This window comes from Orbicella faveolata, unplaced genomic scaffold (assembly GCF_042242905.1).
Source record: "Orbicella faveolata isolate gen_17 unplaced genomic scaffold, um_ofav_v1 contig_47, whole genome shotgun sequence".
Lineage (NCBI taxonomy): Eukaryota > Metazoa > Cnidaria > Anthozoa > Scleractinia > Merulinidae > Orbicella > Orbicella faveolata.
Window position 1 is genome coordinate 7,352,743 of NW_028301577.1, and position 22,307 is coordinate 7,375,049.

Sequence of the window (22,307 nt, forward strand, 5' to 3'; positions counted from 1 at the left end):
ATGTCCTTCCCAAGCTGGCGGATAGTTCTTGTAAACTAATGATGTCAGTTCTTGTCACTTATCATAGTTACCGAGTCACTTTGTAAATATTTCATCACTGCCGAGATAGCTCAGTTGGGAGAGCGTCAGACTGAAGATCTGATCATGAAGGTCCCTGGTTCAAATCCGGAGAACTCTCATGAGTTCTGAATTATCCCGGGTCTCGGCAATTTTTTTTCGAGATGTAAAACCAGTTCAAATATGTAAAGATTGCTTATAAACTCTTAACGTAATGGTATTAAGTATCGAAGTTTTGAGACTATTCTCTCCCATTACAAAGGTAATTTTGTGAATTTTTTTGGGTCGGGTAGCAGCCCTCGTGATGTCTCACATGAATTGCTTGATACCTTTTGAGAGGACAAAGGAACAAGCAACAGAAACAATGCCCCTAGCCGCGCCCCAAAACAATAACAGCTGCTAACAATGAGAAGAATTCCAAGCTTACGACAGTTACTACACTTCTGAATTTTTTTAACTTTGTGATAGTATTTGCAAATTTTTACAATCTCAAATTCGCTTTGGTCTTTACCAAGGTATATAGTATAAGTATTCTTGAGGCATCCTTCTCACTTGTTATAGTTACAGTGGTGATTCGAAAGGCATTTATCCTTGCCGAGATAGCTCAGTTGGGAGAGCGTCAGACTGAAGATCTGAAGGTCCCTGGTTCAAATCCCGCGAACTCGTGTGAATTCTGAATAATCCCGGGTCTCGGCAAGAACTTTTTTTCGATTTTTATTTTAATACCTGTTCGGATACGGGCAGTTTTGTCATTGTACTCATTAAAATGTTTTGATTTACATTGTAATATAATACATTCACAACCATGTGCTTCTGTCTTTTCTTATAGTGTTAGTTTGCGTGGATATCATTATTTCTTGGATAGTGTGACCCATATTGCTGTAATCAAGCCGTTCTGACAGCCAAGATAGCTCACTGGGAGAGCGTCCCTGGTTCAGATCCGGAGAGTTCGCATGAGGTTTGAAAGGGTCTGACTCTCTGCAATTTTCGTCCATCTTTAAAACCAACTGAGTAAAAACGCAGCGATTTTTTCTCAATTTTTAGTTGAAGTATCGCAGTGTTTGGTAACAATTTTCGTCCAAAATCTTTAATACCAAGACAATTTTGTTGTTAATTTCTTTTTTTTTTAACTTTGTGATTGTAATTGCTAATTTTTGCTATTTTTTCCTTTGGTCTTGCCAAGGTACATAGCCTTGCAAATTCATGATATATTCTTGTCCCTTGTTATGGTTAAAGTAAATTCAAAAAGACCTCATCAAGTGCCGAGATAGCTCAGTTGGGAGAGCGTCAGACTGAAGATCTGAAGGTCCCTGGTGCAAATCCGAAGAACTCGCACGAGTTCTGAATAATCCCGGGTCTCAGCAATTTTTTTTTTTTCAAAATGTAGCACCAGTTCAAGTATGTAAAGATTGCTTATAAACTCTTAACGTAATGATATAAAGTATCGAAGTTTTGGTACTATTTTCTCCCATAACAAAAGTAATTTTGTGAATTTTTTTGGGCCGAGTAGCAGCTCTCGTAAAGTCTGACATGAATTGCTTGATACCTTTTGAGAGGACAAAGGAACAAGCAACAGAAACAATGCCCCTAGCCGCGCCCCAAAACAATAACAGCTGCTAACAATGAGAAGAATTCCAAGCTTACGACAGTTACTACACTTCTGAATTTTTTGCCACTTTGTGATAGTATTTGCAAATTTTTACAATCTCAAATTTGCTTTGATCTTTACCAAGGTATATAGTATAAGTATTCTTGAGGCATCCATCTCACTTGTTATAGTTACAGTGGTGATTCGAAAGGCATCCTTGCCGAGATAGCTCAGTTGGGAGAGCGTCAGACTGAAGATCTGAAGGTCCCTGGTTCAAATCCGGCGAACTCGTGTGAACTCTGAATAATCCCGGGTCTCGGCAAGAACTTTTCTTCGATTTTTATTTTAATACCTGTTCGGATACGGGCAGTTTTGTCATTGTACTCATTAAAATGTTTTGATTTACATTGTAATATAATACATTCACAACCATGTGCTTCTGTCTTTTCTTATAGTGTTAGTTTGCGTGGATATCATTATTTCTTGGATAGTATGACCCATATTGCTGTAATCAAGCCGTTCTGACAGCCAAGATAGCTCACTGGGAGAGCGTCCCTGGTTCAGATCCGGAGAGTTCGCATGAGGTTTGAAAGGGTCTGACTCTCTGCAATTTTCGTCCATCTTTAAAACCAACTGAGTAAAAACGCAGAGATTTTTTCTCAATTTTTAGTTGAAGTATCGCAGTGTTTGGTAACAATTTTCGTCCAAAATCTTTAATACCAAGACAATTTTGTTGTTAATTTCTTTTTTTTTTAACTTTGTGATTGTAATTGCTAATTTTTGCTATTTTTCCCTTTGGTCTTGCCAAGATACATAGCCTTGCAAATTCATGATATAGTCTTGTCACTTGTTATGGTTAAAGTAAATTCAAAAAGACCTCATCAAGTGCCGAGATAGCTCAGTTGGGAGAGCGTCAGACTGAAGATCTGAAGGTCCCTGGTGCAAATCCGAAGAACTCGCATGAGTTCTGAATAATCCCGGGTCTCGGCAATTTTTTTTTTCAAAATGTAGCACCAGTTCAAGTATGTAAAGATTGCTTATAAACTCTTAACGTAATGATATAAAGTATCGAGGTTTTGGTACTATTCTCTCCCATAACAAAAGTAATTTTGTGAATTTTTTTGGGTCGGTTAGCAGCTCTCGTAAAGTCTGACATGAATTGCTTGATACCCTTTGAGAGGACAAAGGAACAAACAACAGAAACAATGCCCCTAGCCGCGCCCCAAAGCAATAACAGCTGCTAACAATGCGAAGAATTACAAGCTTACGACACTTGCTACACTTCTGAATTTTTTTAACTTTGTGATAGTATTTGCAAGATTTTACAATCTCAAATTTGCTTTGGTCTTTACCAAGGTATATAGTATAAGTATTCTTGAGGCATCCTCCTCACTTGTTATAGTTACAGTGGTGATTTAAAAAGCATTCATCGTTGCCGAGATAGCTCAGTTGGGAGAGCGTCAGACTGAAGATCTGAAGGTCCCTGGTTCAAATCCGGAGAGCTCGCATGAGTTCTGAATAATCCCGGGTCTCGGCAAGATCATTTTTTTTAAAATTTGGATAGTTAAAGGCAAAAAATGCATTGCAGAGATGCCTGTACCAAAACATCATAATTTTGCGCGTTTTCATTTCGCCCACCTTTATATAAGATTCTGATACGAGAGAAATTATCAGTTTTTTTTGCGCCGTTTTTGCTGTTTTTGTTGTTTTTGTTTTTCAATTCTTTGCAGTTACATCCCCAAAACTTGTCATTGCAGTACCAATTTCATATCTTTCACATCGAAGTCTCATAATTAGAAGCTTCATTTTGTTTTTACAACTGTCGAGTTAAGTTGGATCATGAACAATCCTTGATCCCAACCGATTAAATCTGACTCCAGTTCTTTCACCACTTTTATATCCCACTTCTTCAGTGTACCCCTTTCGGCTAAGACCTGGAAGCTAGTTGCACGGTTTAAGTGCGAACTTACTCTTTTTTTTCTTTTTTTTTTCCACTGTTAGCCTAAACGGTTGCATCCTGACATGTACAAAAGACCGTGGGTTCCCAAAATAAACCTTTCCTCTCGTTCATGCAATGCTTTAATCAGACATTCAGTAATATCTTCAAAACTTTATCATGAAGAACAACTGAAATGACCAAAACCCAGACCAGTTTATTTCTCCATCCTCTATTTGGGTATAGCTACAAATCTGTCAGGAGTCAATTTTAAGAGTTTAGCTTTTTATATTGCCTTTGCATTTGCCATCTGTCATGTTGTCATCACTTGTCTTTTCAATAGATAATTCACCAGCCGAGATAGCTCAGTTGGGAGAGCGTCAGACTGAAGATCTGAACGTCCCTGGTTCAAATCCAGAGAACTCGCATGAGTTCTGAATATTCCCGGGTCTCGGCAATTTTTTTTTTTTTCAAAATGTAAAACCAGTTTAAATATGTAAAGATTGCTTATGAACTCTTAACGTAATGGTATAAAGTATCGACGTTTTGGGACTATTCTCTTCCTTTACAAAGGTAATTTAGTAAAAATTTTTGGGTCGGGTAGCAGCTCTCGTAAGGTCTCACATGAATGGCTTGATACCTTTTGAGAGGTCAAAGGAACAAACAACAGAAACAATGCGCCTAGCTACGCCCTAAAACAATGCAATAACAGCTGCTAACAATGAAAAGAATTACAAGCTTAGGAGAGTTACCCCACTTCTGAATTTTTTGTCACTTTGTGATAGTATGTGCAAATTTTTACAATCTCAAATTGTCTTTGGTCTTGACCAAGGTATATGGTATACGTATTCTTAAGTAACAGTGGTGATTCCAATGACATTCATCGTTGCCGAGATAGCTCAGTTGGGAGAGCGTCAGACTGAAGATCTGAAGGTCCCTGGTTCAAATCCGGAGAACTCACATGAGTTCTGAATAATCCCGGGTCTCGGCAACTTTTGTTTTTTGTTTTGTTTTGTTTGTTTTTTTTCGATATGTAAAATCAGTTCAAAAATGTTAAGAGTGATTAGAAACCCTTAATGGGCCGTAGTAACAGTTCGTTCAAACCGAGGCCCTTGCCTCATCCATTTTGTTGTTTATAGTCATCATAAACACCCTAAATGTACCTAATAGGAGAATTTAACCATGCACGTTGCCTCAGTCATAATTGTCTTTCTGGCTACAGCCCTGCCTTTACTTAATGGCATAATTACATCGCAGTTTTGTAACCATTCTCTCCCAACATAAAGGTACTTTCGTGAATTTTTTAACTTTGTGACCGTAATTAAAAATTTTAACCATCTCAAAATGTTTTCTTTGATCCTTGCCAAGGTACATATATTCCTTGTCAATTTATGATGTATTCTTGCCAGTTGTTATAGTAACAGTGACTTGAGCATCAGTCCGCTATTGCCGAGAGAACTCAGTTGGGAGAGCGTCAGACTGAAGATCTGAAGGTCCCTGGTTCAAATCCGGAGAAGTTGCATGCGTTCTGCTTAGTCCCGGGTCTCGGCAAGAAATTTTTTTTATTTTATTTTACTGAATACCTTGTTCGGATACGGACAGTTTATTCATCGTACTTATTCAAATATTTTGCTTTACATTTTACTATAATACATTCACAACCATGTTCTTCTGTCTATTTTTTAGTGTTAGTTTGGATGTTATCATTTCTTGGATAGTATGATCTATATTGCTGTTAATAATCAGGCCATTCTCACAGCCGAGATAGCTCAGTTGGGAGACGTCCCTGGTTCAGATCCAAAGAGTTTGCATGAGGTTTGAAAGGGTCTCTGCAGTTTTCGTCAAACTTTAAAACTAACGGAGTAAAAACGCAAAGATTTATTCTAAATCTATAGGTAAAGTATCGCGGTATTTGGTAACCACTTTCGCCCAAAATCTTTAATACAAAGACAACCAAGGACAATTTTTTGTGGTTAATTTTTTTTAACTTTGTGATTGTAATAGCCAATTTTTGCTATTTTTCCCTTCGTTCTGGCCAAGGTATATAGCCTTGAAAATTCATGATATGTTCTTGTCACTTGTTATAGTTAAAGTGAATTCAAAAGAGAATTTTTCATGTGCCGAGATAGCTCAGTTGGGAGAGCGTCAGACTGAAGATCTGAAGGTCCCTGGTTCAAATCCCGCGAACTCGTGTGAATTCTGAATAATCCCGGGTCTCGGCAAGAACTTTTTTTCGATTTTTATTTTAATACCTGTTCGGATACCGGCAGTTTTGTCATTGTACTCATTGAAATATTTTGATTTACATTGTAATATAATACATTCACAACCATGTGCTTCTGTCTTTTTTTATAGTGTTAGTTTGCGTGGATATCATTATTTCTTGGATTGTATGATCTATATTGCCGTAATCAAGCCGTTCTGACAGCCAAGATAGCTCACTGGGAGAGCGTCCCTGGTTCAGATCCGGAGAGTTCGCATGAGGTTTGAAAGGATCTGACTCTCTGCAATTTTCGTCCATCTTTAAAACCAACTGAGTAAAAACGCAGAGATTTTTTCTCAATTTTTAGTTGAAGTATCGCAGTGTTTGGTAACCATTTTCGTCCAAAATCTTTAATACAAAGACAATTTAGTTGTTAATTTTTTTTTTTTTAACTTTGTAATTGTAATTGCTAATTTTTGCTATTTTTCCCTTTGGTCTTGCCAAGATACATAGCCTTGCAAATTCATGATATATTCTTGTCACTTGTTATGGTTAAAGTAAATTCAAAAAGACCCCATCAAGTGCCGAGATAGCTCAGTTGGGAGAGCGTCAGACTGAAGATCTGAAGGTCCCTGGTTCAAATCCGGAGAACTCGTATGAGTTCTGAATAATCCCGGGTCTCGGCAATTTTTTTTTCCAAAATGTAAAACCAGTTTAAATATGTAAAGATTGCTTATAAACTCTTAACGTAATGGTATAAAGTATGCAAGTCTCTACAATTTTCGTCAAACTTTAAAACCAACGGAGTAAAAACGCAAAGATTTATTCTAAGTCTATACGTTAAATATCGCAGTATTTAGTAACCATTTTCGCCCAAACTCTTTAGTACAAAGACAATTTTGTTGTTAATTTTTTTTTAAACTTTGTAATTGTAATTGCTTAGTTTTGCTATTTTTCCCTTCGTTCTTGCCAAGGTACATAGCCTTGCAAATTCATGATATATTCTTGTCTTGCCACTTGTTATAGTTAAAGTGAATTCAAAACAAACTGATAATGTGCCGAGATAGCTCAGTTGGGAGAGCGTCAGACTGAAGATCTGAAGTTCCCTGGTTGAAATCCGGAGAACTCGCATGAGTCCTGAATAATTCCGAGTGTCGGCAAGAAACTTTGAAAAAAACACAATTGGATTGTTGAAAGCAAAAAATACATTGCAGTGATGCTTATGCCAAAGCATCATAATTTCGCGCGTTTTCGTTTTGCCCACCTTTATATAAGATTCTGGTACGAGACAAAGTATTTTTTCTGCGCCGTTTTTGCTGTTTTTGTTGTTGTTGTTTTCAACTTCAATTCTTTGCAGTTACATCCCCAAAACCTGTCATTGCAGTACCAATTTCATATCTTTTACATCGAAGTCTCATAATTAGGGACCGTTCATTTTTTATGAGGGAGGGGGCGCTGGTGGGATTTGGGAAGCACCATTTAAAAATCGCATGACCCCCCCTCAGCTTACCAATTTTTTCACATGGCCCCCCCTTATAGCGGTCATTTTTTGGGATGACCCCCTCCCCCCCAAAAAAAATTGAACAAACAATATTTAGATTTCAACTTTTTTAATATTTCTCTATTATCCCCCTACTTTACGTTATTGTGCTCACTATGACGACAATATTTACAATCCCTACACTACAGAGAGCTGTTTAAAAAACAAATCAAAAGAAAGAGAAGTCAATTTCGGATCTCCTAGTTATGGCTCGCCATAAGCGTGTGGCATTTGGCCTGTCATTGGCATCTTCCTCATCTGAATTGATGAGTGCAAGAATGACGTCACTTGAGTCATCTTCTCCCCCAGAGTCAACGGCATCATTGTCATTCTCATCATTGTGACTTTCATCCGTTTCACTGCTGTCAGCACTTGCCCTGTTGTCATTTTGTGTCAATGTCCTGGCATTTCTCAGTGTTGGTTGGCCAGCTCTGAGAGGACTCTTCTGCTGCAAGCGTGAATGTCTTACAATTGCCTTTACTTTCTCACTCTTGCTGCTTTTCAAATGCTGCTTCAGCCGGTGGTGGTTCAAGTACTTGTTTAGTTCTGGAACACGTAGCTTTTTAAGCTTGGTTAGATCTTCGCACAACTCAGTCCAAGGATAATCCTCATATGATTTATCTTTTGCGTCCCTACTTAACTTTGCCTTTTCTTCTGCTCTCTTTTTCCTTTTAAATTCCAGCACTTCAAGATGCTGAAGATAATCCACCACAAACTTTGATTTGACAGTAAACTTATCTGCAAATAGAGCAACGCACTCTGGGTCATATAAAACCAGCCTGCCACTTCCATGCTCTTTCTTCGCTTGGACCCTTGGCTGCCAGTCATCTGGATCACGCCCTTCTTTTGGGGTCTTCTGGTAGGAGAGGTAGTGGTATTCCGGTGGGCAGGAATGGTCAGGAACTGGTTTAGGGTATCTTTCTATGGGTGGTCCAGTCCATTCACAACAAAAAGAACAAATTTCTCCTTCCTTTTCTTGACAGGACAACTTTAGAAACTCCCTGTAGTTCTCCCCCTCCTCATAGTGCTCATTCATAAACTTCTCAATCTTACGGAAGTAACAGTGGCCTGGAACAGAGTCTTTCCTTGCTCCTGCATTGTGATACTGAACCAAGTACGAAGTGTTGTGAAAAAACTGGAAATCTGTTGATGTGTTGTGTGAAACACATTGTTACATTTAATTTACAGATGTCTTTATTTGGAAGGTTTTTACCTCTACTCTAGTGATAGGCATGTATAAATGTTGCCCTTTGCAGGTAAAACAAAAAGCTACACAGTATGGGTGTTCTCAAATCTTGCAAATAGTGGATTACTTTTTATAAATTTTAGCATACTTGTTGCGGTTTAAATTTATCTATGGTTTAAAATTTCTTAATTTTCAATGTCTCAAGTTCATTGTCATAATTCAGAACAAAGAGAAATGAAAATCCAATTGGTTTGAAAATTTTAGCCAAAACTAAATTTAAACCACAACATACCCATGAAGGACTTTTCCAATCGGGAAAAGAGCGCATTACTACATGAGAATCATGAAAGAGGCTCATTCCAAAATGCGCAATAATGGCGAAAGCGACGAGTCGTGTAAGAAAAGGTTTACAGCTGAACGATCCAGGCAGTTTGACATCTTACAAGCAAAAGCAGCAATCTTTCTAAGTGCGGGTGGCTGTTCAGAAAGGGCGAGTGAGTTTCCCATGCCAGGGTACCAAATGAAGCCCAGTGATGGAAGAAAACTGAACTTCTCCATCAAAGAGCACAGAGCAATGGTGGAAAAGTTGAATGTCATATTGAAAGATGTAAAGGAACACGATTCCACATTCTTTCAGTCCAATGGGCTTGCTTTAAAGCAGGGCGAAGAATTTGCCCTCAGTTTTAATGTAAAACAGATCAAATGTATAGAAGCTAAGTTGACGAAGGTCACGCAGGACATGGAAGCACTAGAAAATAAGAAGAGCAATTATAACAGCATATTCAAGGGCATACTCAAACAGCACATCAACAAAAGGAGAAGGAAAAAAGAAAACCGCAGAAAGTCAAATGAAAGAAAGACGAAGCGTACTGAAAACAACGTCCAACAAGTTTATGGAATCTGTGTTGGAAACCCGCTAGGAAATGATTTTTCACAATGCCTTGTGTACCCTCCTAGAACGGCCGTCCCGGAAGAGTGTATTAAAGTTGAGGATGTTGCCACGTCATTATTTAGAGGAGATGGGCCATACATCGCACAGCTCTTGGAAGGGAATTATTTCACCAATGCTGCAAGAAGCAGAATCACCACAAACCTTGAGCAGGAAGTCAGAGATTATGTTTACACCTTCATGTACTCTGAAGAGTACACTCTGACGGAAAGCATTGCTGCTTCTTGCAGCATTGGTGAAAGAGACTCCCATAGCAGCACAAGCGGCGACGAAGAACTCGACGACAGCGAAGATGAAAATGAGTGCCAGTGAAAGTTGCATTCGAAAATAACAGTGTTAAATACTTCTTTTCAGTAGCTACAAATGCTTTTTGTCGCCAAACGTTTTTTTAAAGCAGAAGGAAAGTTTGTAATAAATTTGTATCCTGCCTTCTATGTTTATTCTATAGCAATTTTTTTTGATATTCAAACATTATGCCATTTTAAAGTTTTACTAAAATATTTCACATGACCCCCCCTTTTTCCCTTATTTTTTTGGGATGGCCCCCCCTCGAAAGCCATTTTTTTTCGCATGCCCCCCCCAAATCCCACCAGCCCCCCCCCTACCTTATAAAAAATGAACGGTCCCTTAGAAGCTTCATTTTGTTTTTACAACTGTCGAGTTAATCTGGATGAACAATCCTTGATCCCAACCGATTAAATCTGACTCCAGTTCTTTCACCACTTTTATATCCCACTTCTTCAGTGTACTCCTTTTGGCTAAGACCTGAAAGTTAGCTGCACGGTTTTAGTGCGAACTTACTCTTTTTCTCTTTTTTTCCACTGTTAGCCTAAACGGTTGCATCCTGACATGTACAAACACTGTGGGTTCCCAAAATAAACCTCTCCTCTTGTTCATGCAATGCTTTAATCAGAACGTCAGTAATATCTTCAAGACGTTATCATGAAGAACAACTAATATGACCAAAACCCAAACCAGTTTATTTCTCCATCCTCTATTTGGGTTTAGCTACAAATCTGTCAACGGTCAGTTTTCAGAGTTTTGCTTTTTATATTGCCTTTGCATTTGCCATCGGTCATGTTGTCATCATGTTGTCTTTTCTATAATTCACCAGCTTTGCAAATTCATGATATGTTCTTGTCACTTGTTATAGTGAAAGTGAATTCGAAAGGCATTTATCATGTGCCGAGATAGCTCAGTTGGGAGAGCGTCAGACTGAAGATCTGAAGGTCCCTGGTTCAAATCCGGAGAACTCGCATAAGTTCTGAATAATCCCGGGTCTCGGCAATTTTTTTTTCAAAATGTAGAACCAGTTCAAATATGTAGAGATTGCTTATAAACTCTTAACGTAATGGTATAAAGTATCGAAGTTTTGGGACTATTCTCTCCCATTACAAAGGTAATTTTGTAAAATTTTTTGGGTCGGTTAGCAGCTCTTGTAAGGTTTCACATGAATTGCTTGATACCTTTTGAGAGGACAAAGGAACAAACAACAGAGACAATGCCCCTAGCCGCGCCCCAAAACAACAACAGTTGCTAACTATGAGAAGAATTACAAGCTTACGACAGTTGCTACACTTCTGAATTTTTTGCCACTTTGTGATAGTATTTGCAAGTTTTTACAATCTCAAATCTGCTTTGGTCCTTATCAAGGTATATAGTATAAGTATTCTTGAGGCATCCTTCTCACTTGTTATAGTTACAGTGGTGATTCAAAACGCATTCATCGTTGCCGAGATAGCTCAGTTGGGAGAGCGTCAGACTGAAGATCTGAAGGTCCCTGGTTCAAACCCGGAGAACTCGCATGAGTTCTGAATAATCCCGGGTCTCGGCAAGAACTTTTCTTCGATTTTTATTTTAATACCTGTTCGGATACCGGCAGTTTTGTCAGTGTACTTATTGGAATATTTTGATTTACATTGTACTATAATACATTCACAACCATGTGCTTCTGTCTTTTTTTATAGTGTTAGTTTGCGTGGATATCATTATTTCTTGGATAGTATGATCTATATTGCTGTACATGATCAAGCCGTTCTGACAGCCGAAATAGCTCACTGGGAGAGCGTCCCTGGTTCAGATCTGGAGAGTTCGCATCGAGGTTTAAAACCAACGGAGTAAAAACGCAGAGATTTTTTCTAAATTTTTAGTTAAAGTATCGCAGTGTTTGGTAACCATTTTCGTCCAAAATCTTTAATACAAAGACAATTTTGTTGTTATTTTTTTTTTAACTTTAGGAGTGTAACTGCTTATTCTTGCTATTTTTCCCTTTATTCTTCCCAAGGTACATAGCCTTGCAAATTCATAATATATTCTTGTCACTTGTTATGGTTAAAGTGAATTCAAAAGAAACTCATAAAGTGCCGAGATAGCTCAGTTGGGAGAGCGTCAGACTGAAGATCTGAAGGTCCCTGGTTCAAATCCGGAGAACTCGCATGAGTTCTAAATAATCCCGGGTCTCGGCATATCTTTTACAGAATGATTTTGCTCGTTTGCTTTTTCTGCCAGTTATATTTAATGAAACACTTTTTCGAAGAAAACCTTCAAATCAGTGCGTTATTTTATTTATTTATTTTTTTTTTTTACTGAAGTGATATTTTAAACTTAATATTTCTTGGTAGAGAGTAAATTTTTCCAATTCTCTTTACAGTTGTGCTGGAGAACTCGCATGAGTTCTGAATAATCCCGAGTCTCGGCAACGTTTTTTTTTTTTCAAGATATAAACCAGTTCAAAAATAGTGGGCCAAAAGCTAACCCGGGTTGGTACTTTCAGTCAAATAACCATGTTGTTTCGTGTGTGTTTTTTTTTTTTTGGTTTGTACATCAGGACCTCCCACAATTCAGTTATACTTTCAAGTCGTTTTGTTTGTCATCTTCCTAGCCGGCCATGTTTTCAGTTTTTGATCGGTAGCCTGAAAGGCTGGTCTGGGTCAGGCTCGAAGCAAACCACACGCTATTGCAGACTGACAACCCGGGTTGAAGTAGCCTGCAGTGCAGGCGTCTTATTGGCGCGAGTTAGCGTTACAACCTTGCGACCGCCTTTTTAGACCGCCATGTTAGACCGCCATGTTAGACGGTGGGGGATGGGGGAGGGGAAAAATGAGAAGAGATTTTCTTCGCTCCACCCCTCCCCTATCCTTCCTCTTGCCTATCATTCACCGCCTTGGTAAAACTTTCTTTCTCTCCCCAGTCTTCCACTGCATGAAAAATTCAAGATGGCGGCTAAACTTTTTACGATGTGAGCGCTCGCTCGAAAAAATTTCGCCTGCTCTGCAGGCTAGGATTGAAGTAAAGTGTTAGCATTCTCTGCGGTGATTCAATCCGCGGAAAAAAAGCAACCCGGGGTCGTGTAAAGAGGGCCTTATGTCCTTCCCAAGCTGGCGGATAGTTCTTGTAAACTAATGATGTCAGTTCTTGTCACTTATCATAGTTACCGAGTCACTTTGTAAATATTTCATCACTGCCGAGATAGCTCAGTTGGGAGAGCGTCAGACTGAAGATCTGATCATGAAGGTCCCTGGTTCAAATCCGGAGAACTCTCATGAGTTCTGAATTATCCCGGGTCTCGGCAATTTTTTTTCGAGATGTAAAACCAGTTCAAATATGTAAAGATTGCTTATAAACTCTTAACGTAATGGTATTAAGTATCGAAGTTTTGAGACTATTCTCTCCCATTACAAAGGTAATTTTGTGAATTTTTTTGGGTCGGGTAGCAGCCCTCGTGATGTCTCACATGAATTGCTTGATACCTTTTGAGAGGACAAAGGAACAAGCAACAGAAACAATGCCCCTAGCCGCGCCCCAAAACAATAACAGCTGCTAACAATGAGAAGAATTCCAAGCTTACGACAGTTACTACACTTCTGAATTTTTTTAACTTTGTGATAGTATTTGCAAATTTTTACAATCTCAAATTCGCTTTGGTCTTTACCAAGGTATATAGTATAAGTATTCTTGAGGCATCCTTCTCACTTGTTATAGTTACAGTGGTGATTCGAAAGGCATTTATCCTTGCCGAGATAGCTCAGTTGGGAGAGCGTCAGACTGAAGATCTGAAGGTCCCTGGTTCAAATCCCGCGAACTCGTGTGAATTCTGAATAATCCCGGGTCTCGGCAAGAACTTTTTTTCGATTTTTATTTTAATACCTGTTCGGATACGGGCAGTTTTGTCATTGTACTCATTAAAATGTTTTGATTTACATTGTAATATAATACATTCACAACCATGTGCTTCTGTCTTTTCTTATAGTGTTAGTTTGCGTGGATATCATTATTTCTTGGATAGTGTGACCCATATTGCTGTAATCAAGCCGTTCTGACAGCCAAGATAGCTCACTGGGAGAGCGTCCCTGGTTCAGATCCGGAGAGTTCGCATGAGGTTTGAAAGGGTCTGACTCTCTGCAATTTTCGTCCATCTTTAAAACCAACTGAGTAAAAACGCAGCGATTTTTTCTCAATTTTTAGTTGAAGTATCGCAGTGTTTGGTAACAATTTTCGTCCAAAATCTTTAATACCAAGACAATTTTGTTGTTAATTTCTTTTTTTTTTAACTTTGTGATTGTAATTGCTAATTTTTGCTATTTTTTCCTTTGGTCTTGCCAAGGTACATAGCCTTGCAAATTCATGATATATTCTTGTCCCTTGTTATGGTTAAAGTAAATTCAAAAAGACCTCATCAAGTGCCGAGATAGCTCAGTTGGGAGAGCGTCAGACTGAAGATCTGAAGGTCCCTGGTGCAAATCCGAAGAACTCGCACGAGTTCTGAATAATCCCGGGTCTCAGCAATTTTTTTTTTTTCAAAATGTAGCACCAGTTCAAGTATGTAAAGATTGCTTATAAACTCTTAACGTAATGATATAAAGTATCGAAGTTTTGGTACTATTTTCTCCCATAACAAAAGTAATTTTGTGAATTTTTTTGGGCCGAGTAGCAGCTCTCGTAAAGTCTGACATGAATTGCTTGATACCTTTTGAGAGGACAAAGGAACAAGCAACAGAAACAATGCCCCTAGCCGCGCCCCAAAACAATAACAGCTGCTAACAATGAGAAGAATTCCAAGCTTACGACAGTTACTACACTTCTGAATTTTTTGCCACTTTGTGATAGTATTTGCAAATTTTTACAATCTCAAATTTGCTTTGATCTTTACCAAGGTATATAGTATAAGTATTCTTGAGGCATCCATCTCACTTGTTATAGTTACAGTGGTGATTCGAAAGGCATCCTTGCCGAGATAGCTCAGTTGGGAGAGCGTCAGACTGAAGATCTGAAGGTCCCTGGTTCAAATCCGGCGAACTCGTGTGAACTCTGAATAATCCCGGGTCTCGGCAAGAACTTTTCTTCGATTTTTATTTTAATACCTGTTCGGATACGGGCAGTTTTGTCATTGTACTCATTAAAATGTTTTGATTTACATTGTAATATAATACATTCACAACCATGTGCTTCTGTCTTTTCTTATAGTGTTAGTTTGCGTGGATATCATTATTTCTTGGATAGTATGACCCATATTGCTGTAATCAAGCCGTTCTGACAGCCAAGATAGCTCACTGGGAGAGCGTCCCTGGTTCAGATCCGGAGAGTTCGCATGAGGTTTGAAAGGGTCTGACTCTCTGCAATTTTCGTCCATCTTTAAAACCAACTGAGTAAAAACGCAGAGATTTTTTCTCAATTTTTAGTTGAAGTATCGCAGTGTTTGGTAACAATTTTCGTCCAAAATCTTTAATACCAAGACAATTTTGTTGTTAATTTCTTTTTTTTTTAACTTTGTGATTGTAATTGCTAATTTTTGCTATTTTTCCCTTTGGTCTTGCCAAGATACATAGCCTTGCAAATTCATGATATAGTCTTGTCACTTGTTATGGTTAAAGTAAATTCAAAAAGACCTCATCAAGTGCCGAGATAGCTCAGTTGGGAGAGCGTCAGACTGAAGATCTGAAGGTCCCTGGTGCAAATCCGAAGAACTCGCATGAGTTCTGAATAATCCCGGGTCTCGGCAATTTTTTTTTTCAAAATGTAGCACCAGTTCAAGTATGTAAAGATTGCTTATAAACTCTTAACGTAATGATATAAAGTATCGAGGTTTTGGTACTATTCTCTCCCATAACAAAAGTAATTTTGTGAATTTTTTTGGGTCGGTTAGCAGCTCTCGTAAAGTCTGACATGAATTGCTTGATACCCTTTGAGAGGACAAAGGAACAAACAACAGAAACAATGCCCCTAGCCGCGCCCCAAAGCAATAACAGCTGCTAACAATGCGAAGAATTACAAGCTTACGACACTTGCTACACTTCTGAATTTTTTTAACTTTGTGATAGTATTTGCAAGATTTTACAATCTCAAATTTGCTTTGGTCTTTACCAAGGTATATAGTATAAGTATTCTTGAGGCATCCTCCTCACTTGTTATAGTTACAGTGGTGATTTAAAAAGCATTCATCGTTGCCGAGATAGCTCAGTTGGGAGAGCGTCAGACTGAAGATCTGAAGGTCCCTGGTTCAAATCCGGAGAGCTCGCATGAGTTCTGAATAATCCCGGGTCTCGGCAAGATCATTTTTTTTAAAATTTGGATAGTTAAAGGCAAAAAATGCATTGCAGAGATGCCTGTACCAAAACATCATAATTTTGCGCGTTTTCATTTCGCCCACCTTTATATAAGATTCTGATACGAGAGAAATTATCAGTTTTTTTTGCGCCGTTTTTGCTGTTTTTGTTGTTTTTGTTTTTCAATTCTTTGCAGTTACATCCCCAAAACTTGTCATTGCAGTACCAATTTCATATCTTTCACATCGAAGTCTCATAATTAGAAGCTTCATTTTGTTTTTACAACTGTCGAGTTAAGTTGGATCATGAACAATCCTTGATCCCAACCGATTAAATCTGACTCCAGTTCTTTCACCACTTTTATATCCCACTTCTTCAGTGTACCCCTTTCGGCTAAGACCTGGAAGCTAGTTGCACGGTTTAAGTGCGAACTTACTCTTTTTTTTCTTTTTTTTTTCCACTGTTAGCCTAAACGGTTGCATCCTGACATGTACAAAAGACCGTGGGTTCCCAAAATAAACCTTTCCTCTCGTTCATGCAATGCTTTAATCAGACATTCAGTAATATCTTCAAAACTTTATCATGAAGAACAACTGAAATGACCAAAACCCAGACCAGTTTATTTCTCCATCCTCTATTTGGGTATAGCTACAAATCTGTCAGGAGTCAATTTTAAGAGTTTAGCTTTTTATATTGCCTTTGCATTTGCCATCTGTCATGTTGTCATCACTTGTCTTTTCAATAGATAATTCACCAGCCGAGATAGCTCAGTTGGGAGAGCGTCAGACTGAAGATCTGAACGTCCCTGGTTCAAATCCAGAGAACTCGCATGAGTTCTGAATATTCCCGGGTCTCGGCAATTTTTTTTTTTTTCAAAATGTAAAACCAGTTTAAATATGTAAAGATTGCTTATGAACTCTTAACGTAATGGTATAAAGTATCGACGTTTTGGGACTATTCTCTTCCTTTACAAAGGTAATTTAGTAAAAATTTTTGGGTCGGGTAGCAGCTCTCGTAAGGTCTCACATGAATGGCTTGATACCTTTTGAGAGGTCAAAGGAACAAACAACAGAAACAATGCGCCTAGCTACGCCCTAAAACAATGCAATAACAGCTGCTAACAATGAAAAGAATTACAAGCTTAGGAGAGTTACCCCACTTCTGAATTTTTTGTCACTTTGTGATAGTATGTGCAAATTTTTACAATCTCAAATTGTCTTTGGTCTTGACCAAGGTATATGGTATACGTATTCTTAAGTAACAGTGGTGATTCCAATGACATTCATCGTTGCCGAGATAGCTCAGTTGGGAGAGCGTCAGACTGAAGATCTGAAGGTCCCTGGTTCAAATCCGGAGAACTCACATGAGTTCTGAATAATCCCGGGTCTCGGCAACTTTTGTTTTTTGTTTTGTTTTGTTTGTTTTTTTTCGATATGTAAAATCAGTTCAAAAATGTTAAGAGTGATTAGAAACCCTTAATGGGCCGTAGTAACAGTTCGTTCAAACCGAGGCCCTTGCCTCATCCATTTTGTTGTTTATAGTCATCATAAACACCCTAAATGTACCTAATAGGAGAATTTAACCATGCACGTTGCCTCAGTCATAATTGTCTTTCTGGCTACAGCCCTGCCTTTACTTAATGGCATAATTACATCGCAGTTTTGTAACCATTCTCTCCCAACATAAAGGTACTTTCGTGAATTTTTTAACTTTGTGACCGTAATTAAAAATTTTAACCATCTCAAAATGTTTTCTTTGATCCTTGCCAAGGTACATATATTCCTTGTCAATTTATGATGTATTCTTGCCAGTTGTTATAGTAACAGTGACTTGAGCATCAGTCCGCTATTGCCGAGAGAACTCAGTTGGGAGAGCGTCAGACTGAAGATCTGAAGGTCCCTGGTTCAAATCCGGAGAAGTTGCATGCGTTCTGCTTAGTCCCGGGTCTCGGCAAGAAATTTTTTTTATTTTATTTTACTGAATACCTTGTTCGGATACGGACAGTTTATTCATCGTACTTATTCAAATATTTTGCTTTACATTTTACTATAATACATTCACAACCATGTTCTTCTGTCTATTTTTTAGTGTTAGTTTGGATGTTATCATTTCTTGGATAGTATGATCTATATTGCTGTTAATAATCAGGCCATTCTCACAGCCGAGATAGCTCAGTTGGGAGACGTCCCTGGTTCAGATCCAAAGAGTTTGCATGAGGTTTGAAAGGGTCTCTGCAGTTTTCGTCAAACTTTAAAACTAACGGAGTAAAAACGCAAAGATTTATTCTAAATCTATAGGTAAAGTATCGCGGTATTTGGTAACCACTTTCGCCCAAAATCTTTAATACAAAGACAACCAAGGACAATTTTTTGTGGTTAATTTTTTTTAACTTTGTGATTGTAATAGCCAATTTTTGCTATTTTTCCCTTCGTTCTGGCCAAGGTATATAGCCTTGAAAATTCATGATATGTTCTTGTCACTTGTTATAGTTAAAGTGAATTCAAAAGAGAATTTTTCATGTGCCGAGATAGCTCAGTTGGGAGAGCGTCAGACTGAAGATCTGAAGGTCCCTGGTTCAAATCCCGCGAACTCGTGTGAATTCTGAATAATCCCGGGTCTCGGCAAGAACTTTTTTTCGATTTTTATTTTAATACCTGTTCGGATACCGGCAGTTTTGTCATTGTACTCATTGAAATATTTTGATTTACATTGTAATATAATACATTCACAACCATGTGCTTCTGTCTTTTTTTATAGTGTTAGTTTGCGTGGATATCATTATTTCTTGGATTGTATGATCTATATTGCCGTAATCAAGCCGTTCTGACAGCCAAGATAGCTCACTGGGAGAGCGTCCCTGGTTCAGATCCGGAGAGTTCGCATGAGGTTTGAAAGGATCTGACTCTCTGCAATTTTCGTCCATCTTTAAAACCAACTGAGTAAAAACGCAGAGATTTTTTCTCAATTTTTAGTTGAAGTATCGCAGTGTTTGGTAACCATTTTCGTCCAAAATCTTTAATACAAAGACAATTTAGTTGTTAATTTTTTTTTTTTTAACTTTGTAATTGTAATTGCTAATTTTTGCTATTTTTCCCTTTGGTCTTGCCAAGATACATAGCCTTGCAAATTCATGATATATTCTTGTCACTTGTTATGGTTAAAGTAAATTCAAAAAGACCCCATCAAGTGCCGAGATAGCTCAGTTGGGAGAGCGTCAGACTGAAGATCTGAAGGTCCCTGGTTCAAATCCGGAGAACTCGTATGAGTTCTGAATAATCCCGGGTCTCGGCAATTTTTTTTTCCAAAATGTAAAACCAGTTTAAATATGTAAAGATTGCTTATAAACTCTTAACGTAATGGTATAAAGTATGCAAGTCTCTACAATTTTCGTCAAACTTTAAAACCAACGGAGTAAAAACGCAAAGATTTATTCTAAGTCTATACGTTAAATATCGCAGTATTTAGTAACCATTTTCGCCCAAACTCTTTAGTACAAAGACAATTTTGTTGTTAATTTTTTTTTAAACTTTGTAATTGTAATTGCTTAGTTTTGCTATTTTTCCCTTCGTTCTTGCCAAGGTACATAGCCTTGCAAATTCATGATATATTCTTGTCTTGCCACTTGTTATAGTTAAAGTGAATTCAAAACAAACTGATAATGTGCCGAGATAGCTCAGTTGGGAGAGCGTCAGACTGAAGATCTGAAGTTCCCTGGTTGAAATCCGGAGAACTCGCATGAGTCCTGAATAATTCCGAGTGTCGGCAAGAAACTTTGAAAAAAACACAATTGGATTGTTGAAAGCAAAAAATACATTGCAGTGATGCTTATGCCAAAGCATCATAATTTCGCGCGTTTTCGTTTTGCCCACCTTTATATAAGATTCTGGTACGAGACAAAGTATTTTTTCTGCGCCGTTTTTGCTGTTTTTGTTGTTGTTGTTTTCAACTTCAATTCTTTGCAGTTACATCCCCAAAACCTGTCATTGCAGTACCAATTTCATATCTTTTACATCGAAGTCTCATAATTAGGGACCGTTCATTTTTTATGAGGGAGGGGGCGCTGGTGGGATTTGGGAAGCACCATTTAAAAATCGCATGACCCCCCCTCAGCTTACCAATTTTTTCACATGGCCCCCCCTTATAGCGGTCATTTTTTGGGATGACCCCCTCCCCCCCAAAAAAAATTGAACAAACAATATTTAGATTTCAACTTTTTTAATATTTCTCTATTATCCCCCTACTTTACGTTATTGTGCTCACTATGACGACAATATTTACAATCCCTACACTACAGAGAGCTGTTTAAAAAACAAATCAAAAGAAAGAGAAGTCAATTTCGGATCTCCTAGTTATGGCTCGCCATAAGCGTGTGGCATTTGGCCTGTCATTGGCATCTTCCTCATCTGAATTGATGAGTGCAAGAATGACGTCACTTGAGTCATCTTCTCCCCCAGAGTCAACGGCATCATTGTCATTCTCATCATTGTGACTTTCATCCGTTTCACTGCTGTCAGCACTTGCCCTGTTGTCATTTTGTGTCAATGTCCTGGCATTTCTCAGTGTTGGTTGGCCAGCTCTGAGAGGACTCTTCTGCTGCAAGCGTGAATGTCTTACAATTGCCTTTACTTTCTCACTCTTGCTGCTTTTCAAATGCTGCTTCAGCCGGTGGTGGTTCAAGTACTTGTTTAGTTCTGGAACACGTAGCTTTTTAAGCTTGGTTAGATCTTCGCACAACTCAGTCCAAGGATAATCCTCATATGATTTATCTTTTGCGTCCCTACTTAACTTTGCCTTTTCTTCTGCTCTCTTTTTCCTTTTAAATTCCAGCACTTCAAGATGCTGAAGATAATCCACCACAAACTTTGATTTGACAGTAAACTTATCTGCAAATAGAGCAACGCACTCTGGGTCATATAAAACCAGCCTGCCACTTCCATGCTCTTTCTTCGCTTGGACCCTTGGCTGCCAGTCATCTGGATCACGCCCTTCTTTTGGGGTCTTCTGGTAGGAGAGGTAGTGGTATTCCGGTGGGCAGGAATGGTCAGGAACTGGTTTAGGGTATCTTTCTATGGGTGGTCCAGTCCATTCACAACAAAAAGAACAAATTTCTCCTTCCTTTTCTTGACAGGACAACTTTAGAAACTCCCTGTAGTTCTCCCCCTCCTCATAGTGCTCATTCATAAACTTCTCAATCTTACGGAAGTAACAGTGGCCTGGAACAGAGTCTTTCCTTGCTCCTGCATTGTGATACTGAACCAAGTACGAAGTGTTGTGAAAAAACTGGAAATCTGTTGATGTGTTGTGTGAAACACATTGTTACATTTAATTTACAGATGTCTTTATTTGGAAGGTTTTTACCTCTACTCTAGTGATAGGCATGTATAAATGTTGCCCTTTGCAGGTAAAACAAAAAGCTACACAGTATGGGTGTTCTCAAATCTTGCAAATAGTGGATTACTTTTTATAAATTTTAGCATACTTGTTGCGGTTTAAATTTATCTATGGTTTAAAATTTCTTAATTTTCAATGTCTCAAGTTCATTGTCATAATTCAGAACAAAGAGAAATGAAAATCCAATTGGTTTGAAAATTTTAGCCAAAACTAAATTTAAACCACAACATACCCATGAAGGACTTTTCCAATCGGGAAAAGAGCGCATTACTACATGAGAATCATGAAAGAGGCTCATTCCAAAATGCGCAATAATGGCGAAAGCGACGAGTCGTGTAAGAAAAGGTTTACAGCTGAACGATCCAGGCAGTTTGACATCTTACAAGCAAAAGCAGCAATCTTTCTAAGTGCGGGTGGCTGTTCAGAAAGGGCGAGTGAGTTTCCCATGCCAGGGTACCAAATGAAGCCCAGTGATGGAAGAAAACTGAACTTCTCCATCAAAGAGCACAGAGCAATGGTGGAAAAGTTGAATGTCATATTGAAAGATGTAAAGGAACACGATTCCACATTCTTTCAGTCCAATGGGCTTGCTTTAAAGCAGGGCGAAGAATTTGCCCTCAGTTTTAATGTAAAACAGATCAAATGTATAGAAGCTAAGTTGACGAAGGTCACGCAGGACATGGAAGCACTAGAAAATAAGAAGAGCAATTATAACAGCATATTCAAGGGCATACTCAAACAGCACATCAACAAAAGGAGAAGGAAAAAAGAAAACCGCAGAAAGTCAAATGAAAGAAAGACGAAGCGTACTGAAAACAACGTCCAACAAGTTTATGGAATCTGTGTTGGAAACCCGCTAGGAAATGATTTTTCACAATGCCTTGTGTACCCTCCTAGAACGGCCGTCCCGGAAGA

General features: G+C 38.4%; 4 non-coding genes across 4 annotated transcripts; all 4 read left to right on the forward strand.

Annotated features, from left to right (window-relative positions):
* The first annotated feature begins 1,864 nt into the window (after window positions 1-1,864).
* Trnaf-gaa (transfer RNA phenylalanine (anticodon GAA)) lies at window positions 1,865-1,940 on the forward strand. The gene has a single exon. It is a non-coding gene; the product is annotated as a tRNA-Phe (tRNA).
* Window positions 1,941-3,078: 1,138 nt separating this feature from the next.
* Trnaf-gaa (transfer RNA phenylalanine (anticodon GAA)) lies at window positions 3,079-3,154 on the forward strand. Its single transcript has one exon. It is a non-coding gene; the product is annotated as a tRNA-Phe (tRNA).
* Window positions 3,155-14,686: 11,532 nt separating this feature from the next.
* On the forward strand, window positions 14,687-14,762 carry Trnaf-gaa (transfer RNA phenylalanine (anticodon GAA)). The gene has a single exon. It is a non-coding gene; the product is annotated as a tRNA-Phe (tRNA).
* A 1,138-nt stretch (window positions 14,763-15,900) lies between these two features.
* Window positions 15,901-15,976, forward strand: Trnaf-gaa (transfer RNA phenylalanine (anticodon GAA)). Its single transcript has one exon. It is a non-coding gene; the product is annotated as a tRNA-Phe (tRNA).
* Window positions 15,977-22,307: the final 6,331 nt, after the last annotated feature.